Raw genomic sequence first — 6,867 nt, 5'->3', positions numbered from 1 at the left:
TTTCATTTAGTTTGACCAAAAGCACATTTCTTGTGGTATTCAACTAGAGAAAATCGAGAAATTTCCTTCCAACTCAAGGCACACCAAGCTGAATAAATCTACAGTATGAGGGGGTTGATCAAAAGCATGTTGAAGATCAAAATAACAGTCCTAGACCTACTCTTGGTGTCCAGATGCCTGACCCTAAGCCCTCCCCTGTAGAAATCTAGACCCTCAGCTGAGGTCAACAATGACAGGGAGGATGAAGGGCAGTGTGATTCCCGGGAGAAGTCCAGATCGCTAGTGTTTGTCTGGAAATGAAGGGGCCAAGTACAAAGAAAGTCATGAGTTCCAACAGGCAAGCTATGACACTAGGGGCATGAGCTGTCCCCCCTTGCGAGGCTACCAACCTGGGATATCAGCCTCCTACCTCATAGGTCTTGATTTAGCTGTTCATGGGACCTCACCTCTCTGATGCGATTTTGCCCATTGTCTCCCCTGTGTGAGCTTGAGATGGCTACTGTCCCTCTGATACAGCCTGGCAGTCCATGCACACTTTCTACAGAGAGAACTGCCACTCTGTTCTCTGCCCAAGATGATTCATTTTAAATTTCAAATGGGAAGTGCCATGACTTCTTTTGACTTCTCTGAATGCATAATATAGCTAAACAAATCATCTCACATCATCCCTGCATTCCTCATCGTCTCAGCTGACATCTGACACAGGACGTGACAGAATTACCCTACTGGTCTTCGAATCTCCCATGGAATCTTGCAGTTTAGTAATATATTAAAGTGTGTTCAGCTGTTGAAAAGAATATTGATTGAATTGTATTGGTTTCTAGGTACAATCCGCTTCTGGCTCTTAATGTTTCTTCTTGGGAATAGAGCCCAATGGATAGAACTATGACAAGTTTTTGCTGGAAATGAAGACTTCTTTGCTCAATGCAGTGGCAGTGCTGTGGACATTCTCAGCGGGGCTGTGTCCTATTCTTCCTTGTGAGTGAGTCTATTTAGGGAGTGCACAAAGTCATCTGGCAAAGTCTTATTGTGCAGGCCCCCAGGTGGGGCCACCCCAGGCTAATGCTACCTGGGAATGGATAGGAAAGTCATCCTGGAATTCCATGAACTATATAACTATATCCTTTAGATCTTAGATTGATACCTTCTTCTATCTTAATCTGTAGTGAGATTTATGCTGTTTATTTTATTTTTGATTTGTTGAGGATTTTTACAGTATTGTTTATTGGGTACTTATTGAATGTCCCAACATGAATGACTTGGTTAATGTAACTGGTTATTTCTTCTGGTTCACCTACAACTGAGCACTATTATTGTCTCTTTGGGATCAAGTTTTTGCTTAGTTTTTCTTAACAGCAAAGATGTGGCACAAAATATTTACATATATTCCATACATTCCCCCCCCACACACATACACACTTAGGCTGCATTTAAGGTTCATTCATGTTTACAGTGAAGCATAGGATAGCAGTGTTTCCTGGAAGAATCAATTCTGATACATACACGCAATTCTGTTGTAGTCATCTGCGTCATTCCTGTTTTCTGGATTTCTCATGACATATACAAGGACCTGCTACATGGATTGATGACCCTGGGTTCCAATGTATGTGGGGCCCCATATATCCCAACAAGGTGGTGCTCTGCATCTGTGTGGCTATAAACATTACATTCTGTTCTTCCCAGCATTTTTAGTAAGTCCTTGCCTTATCTAAATGCAAAACCTGTGATGGCATCCCAAGTGAAGACAAAGGCAGAGAGTGAAGCAGAATGAATTAATAATACTAAGAGAGATGAGTCACAGCATAACCTTTTGGTGGAATGAAGAATAATGTTGTCTGTGATGACAGGAGGATGTCTCACTTGTCAAAGCCTTGACACCTCATTATTCTATTTTAACTCCAAAAGATAGAGATTCACTAAGAAATTCACAGCTCTCAGGCTTTTAGAGGTGCTCCTGGACTTGGGGGTCTTGATATTAGTAGAAATCTATACTCGATGATGTATGCACTGGGGTAGAAAGAACAGTCCCTGAGAGGTAGGAATGGGGTTAGGGTGTTTGTAATGAGAAATACAGACGGATTTAACAGAGAAAAAAAGCTATAACAGTCATAATGGCATAATGGATTGCAGGAATTATTTTATTGTCTAAAAGGTGATAATGGGAAAAGTTCAAACAGATTCATAAGGGGTAAAAATAATTAGAGTTTACCAGATTTACCTGGCCCTGAGAAGGGGGCACTTTGGTTCTGGGGCATTAATGCTGCTACCTAAGCTGTACCTATATTAGCACCAACTCTCCTACATTCTGATCATCTTATGAAACACTGATCTGGGGTCAGGAGTCACCTAAATAGGCTGTGTTTAGGTATAGTTTTAACGTAGTCTTTCATGAAAATTGAAATGATGCATATCTCTAAGCAGGAACAAAATTCAGATTTTGTTTTGTGTTTTTGGAACTTGATGACTGAAACAGTCTCTGATGTGGAAGATGATGGGATTGATTTTGGAAAGCCCTTGGGTAGGGAAGCTGCTATCAGTTATATACCAAGGAGGTAGGAATGTCAGCCTTGGTTAGAGAGGAGTTCAAGAGATGGAATAGACTTCAGATTCTGCCAGTAGTTCCTCTTGTGATTTTTCTTCAGCCTCTATTCCTTGACAATTAATGAACTGACTAACGTGGTTTTTGAGCTCTCATTATAAGGTATTAAATTTCTATCTGTATATGAAGCTTCATAGAGAACAAAATATGTATTGATATGATATAATCAGGTTGACAAAATAATCACAGGAGGGTTGTGATAATACACATCTGTATTTATTAATTACTTCCCATGAGCTATTACATGTTCTAGATGCTTCATACAAACTGCAGTATCATGGAAAACCTAAAGGTAGGTAATAATCAACGCATTTTTTTAACTTTTATTTAATAAATATAAATTTCCAAAGTACAGCTTTTGGATTACAGTGGCTTTCCCCCAAAAAACTTCCCTCCCACCCACAACCCTCCCCTCTCCCAACCCCTCTCCCATTCCATTCACATCAAGATTCATTTTCAATTATCTTTATATACAGAAGATCAATTTAGTATATACTAAGTAAAGATTTCAACAGTTTGCACCCACACAGAAATACAAAGTGTAAAGTACCATTTGATTACTAGTTATACCATTGATTCACATAGTACAACACATTAAGAACAGAGATTCTATATGGGGAGAAAGTGCGCAGTGACTCCTGTTGTTAATTTAACAAATTGACACTCTTGTTTATGGCGTGAGTAATCACCCTAGGCTCTTGTCATGAGTTGCCAAGGCTATGGAAGCCTTTTGAGTTCGACAACTCCAATCTTATTTAGACAAGGTCATAGTCAAAGTGGAAGTTCTCTCCTCCCTTCAGAGAAAGGTACCTCCTTCTTTGATGGCCCGTTCTTTCCACTGGGATCTCACTCGCAGAGATCTTTCATTTAGGTTTTTTATTTTTTATTTTTTTTGCCACAGTGTCTTGGATTTCCATGCCTAAGATACTCCCATGGGCTCTTCAGCCAGATCCGAATGCTTTAAGGGCTGATTCTGAGGCCTGAGTGCTGTTTAGGATATCTGCCATTCTATGGGTCTGCTGTGTATTTCACTTCCCATGTTGGATCATTCTCTCCCTTTTAATTCTGTCAGTTAGTATTAGCAGACACTAGTCTTGTTTATGTGATCGCTTTGACTCTTAATTCTATCATTATGATCAATTATGAACTGAAACTGATCACTTTGACTAGTGACATGGCCTTGGTACATGCCACCTTGATGGGACTGAATTGGAGTCCCCAGGCACATATTTAACTCTGCCGTTTGGGGCAAGTTGATTGAGCATGTCCCAAACTGTACATCTCCTTTTTTACTCCCACTCTTATATTTAACAGGGATCACTTTTCAGTTAAATTTAAACACCTAAGAATAATTGTGTGTTAATTAAAGAGTTCAACCAATAGTAATAAGTAGATAAAAAAAATACTAAAAGGGATAAAGTATTAAGTTGTTCATCACAGCCAGGACAAGGGCTGATCAAGTCTTTGTTTCTCATAGTGTCCATTTCACTTCAACAGGTATCCTTTTTGGTGCTCGGTTAGTTGTCATTGATCAGGGAGAACATATGATATTTGTCCCTTTGGGACTGGCTTATTTCACTCATCATGATGTTTTCCAGATTCCTCCATTTTGTTGCAAATGACCGGATTTCATTTTTTTACTGCTTTATAGTTTTTTTTTTTTTTTTTTTGACAGGCAGAGTGGACAGTGAGAGAGAGAGACAGAGAGAAAGGTCTTCCTTTGCCGTTGGTTCACCCTCCAATGGCCGCTGCGGCCGGCGCATTGCGCTGATCCAAAGCCAGGAGCCAGGTGCTTCTTCTGGTTTCCCATGCGGGTGCAGGGCCCAAGGACTTGGGCCATCCTCCACTGCCTTCCTGGGCCATAGCAGAGAGCTGGGCTGGAAGAGGGGCAACTGGGACAGAATCCGGCGCCCCAACAGGGACTAGAACCCAGTGGGCCGGCGCCGCAAGGCGGAGGATTAGCCTGTTAAGCCACAGCGCCGGCTGCTTTATAGTATTCTATAGAGTACATGTCCCATAATTTCTTTATCCAGTCTACTGTTGATGGGCATTTAGGTTGATTCCAGGTCTTAGCTAATGAATAATCACCCCATTTTAAATATGAAAGTCAATCCCAAAATTAGTTAAATTCCCCAGGGCTTTAAAAATAGACAGTAAGAAAATATTCCTATGATATTAATCATGATGATGATAATAGCTCTCAGATAAATGCTAAAAGCCTATTATATACAAAGTTGCTTCAAAAAATTAGAGGGATAATCGTCAGCATTTGTATTCCAGGGACCACAATCAAACTCATCATCAACTGTGTTCTCAAAACATCCAAACTATTCTCAGGCCCCATCCTAGATTTAACAGTGACTACAGCAATCTTCACCCAATGGTCCTCTGGACTCCAGGGGCCTGTGGGAACACAGTGAAGCAGAGATGACCCTAAAAGGATGACCTGTCTGAAGAGCCACATGGAATGGCTCCAGATTCTGTCCTTGAATATGGGACCTTAAGCCATTGCCCTTTGTCCGTGAGACTCAGCTTCCCTGCGGACATACGGAAGTAGAGCACATTCCACCTGCCTGCCGTATTGGAAAGACTTAACAAAAGGGGATTTATGGTATATACTGTGGCTGTTAGTTCTGTTGCATTTGCTGTAGTCAAGATGACCTGGAGTTCAAATGTGTCCTTTAGTATAAAACCAACTGGGTGGACCCTCTGCTTTGTGAATTATCTCTTGGCTGGTACACCTTGACAATCAGCCTACAAGAGACTGACTCATACAAACCAAGCACACTTTGAGTGGACAGCAGGTGCCTTCTTTAAAAAAAAAAAAAAGATTTATTTATTTATTTGAAGGCAAAGAGAGAGAAAGAGAGAGAGTTAGTCCTCAACCCTCTGGTTCACTCCCCCAATTGGCTGCAATAGCCAGAGCTGAGCTGATCTGAAGCCAGGAGCCAACAGCTTCTTCTGGGTCTCTCATGTGGGTGCAGGGGCCCAAGGACTTGGGCCACCTTCTACTGCTTTCCCAGGCCATAGCAGAGAGCTGGATTAGAAGGGGAGCAGCCAGGTCTCAAACCGGTGCCCATATGGGATGCCGGCACTGCTGGTGGCGGCTTTACCCACTAAGCCACAGCATTGGGCCCAGCAGCTGCCTTCTTGTGCCTTCACAACACACAACCCCCATGCAGATTTTCAGTTTTGACTTGTGGTCCATTGGCATGTTCTTCCTGTCCACTGCTTGGAAAACAAAATCATACTTAAAAGCCACTCATTGATAATTTATGGCTAGTCGTTTGACAAAACATGGTCAGAATATCTGAAGTTCATTAGGTTTGAAAATCTGTTGTGTAGGCAGGCCTATCTGGGAATAAGAGTACTTCTTGACTTGGAATTTAATTAACAAAAATCCCTTGCCTTGCGTGGTTGGTTCAATTTTTAAGGTCAAGATGCGATAGTTTTACCAGAGGGACCTGAAAATTGGCATTTGGGCTCAGACCTAGGTGGAGCAACATGGCTGGACATACAGAGAAGGTCCAGATGCAGGGTAGATACAGGACTTGCTGTGGGGCCTCCCTCTGGAAAACGGTGAGGAAAACTGAAATTGCCAGCATGCCAAGTATACTCGCTCCTTCTGCAGCAAAACCAAGATGAAGAGACAAGCTGCAGGGCCTGGCACTCTGGTTCCTGCGTGAAAACAATAGCTGGTGACACCCAGACATAAAACACTTCTGTCGTCACAGTAAGACCGCAATCAGATGACTGAAGGAATTGAAAGACCACTAAAGGTACCATCTTTGAGACATCAGCTATCTATAATAAATGGGTTAATTTATTTAACAAAAATAAATCTAGCCATATACCCAGTCACCTTGATAGTAACATTGGTTAACTGAAAATCTGCTGGGTGGTTTTTCTCTGTAAGCTGGATGACATTTTTAGCTGTGGCATTCCAGCTTTTATCCCTGGATGTTACAAAACATCCACTCTTTGAAAGTATTGTTAACAAAATACCTAACGTAAAATTAAAGTTAGCATTTTTAAGTAGGCCCTTCTTCTAGCTTACAAATGCCAGCAAGATATTCATCCTGTTAAAACTGAATTTCCTGATCAGTTAAAGGGGAAAATAATATCTGATTTATGTTGTTGTTGTGAAAACCAGTGAATTTGCATATATAAAGCATGTAGTAACATTTTATGGTCATAGAAAAATTCAGTAATTAGTAGCTACTTGCCTTGAGTGGAAAAATTAGTTTTTAGTTAAATGTCATCAACCA

The 6,867-nt window shown here is 41.2% G+C and overlaps 1 pseudogene; it reads left to right on the top strand.

Moving 5' to 3' along the window:
- The first annotated feature begins 6,103 nt into the window (after nt 1-6,103).
- On the top strand, nt 6,104-6,376 carry LOC133774709 (large ribosomal subunit protein eL43-like; annotated as a pseudogene).
- The last annotated feature ends 491 nt before the right edge of the window (nt 6,377-6,867 follow it).

The sequence above is a fragment of the Lepus europaeus genome, chromosome 15 (genome assembly GCF_033115175.1).
Source record: "Lepus europaeus isolate LE1 chromosome 15, mLepTim1.pri, whole genome shotgun sequence".
Taxonomy (NCBI): domain Eukaryota; kingdom Metazoa; phylum Chordata; class Mammalia; order Lagomorpha; family Leporidae; genus Lepus; species Lepus europaeus.
This window is presented reverse-complemented; position numbering and strand designations above follow the sequence as displayed.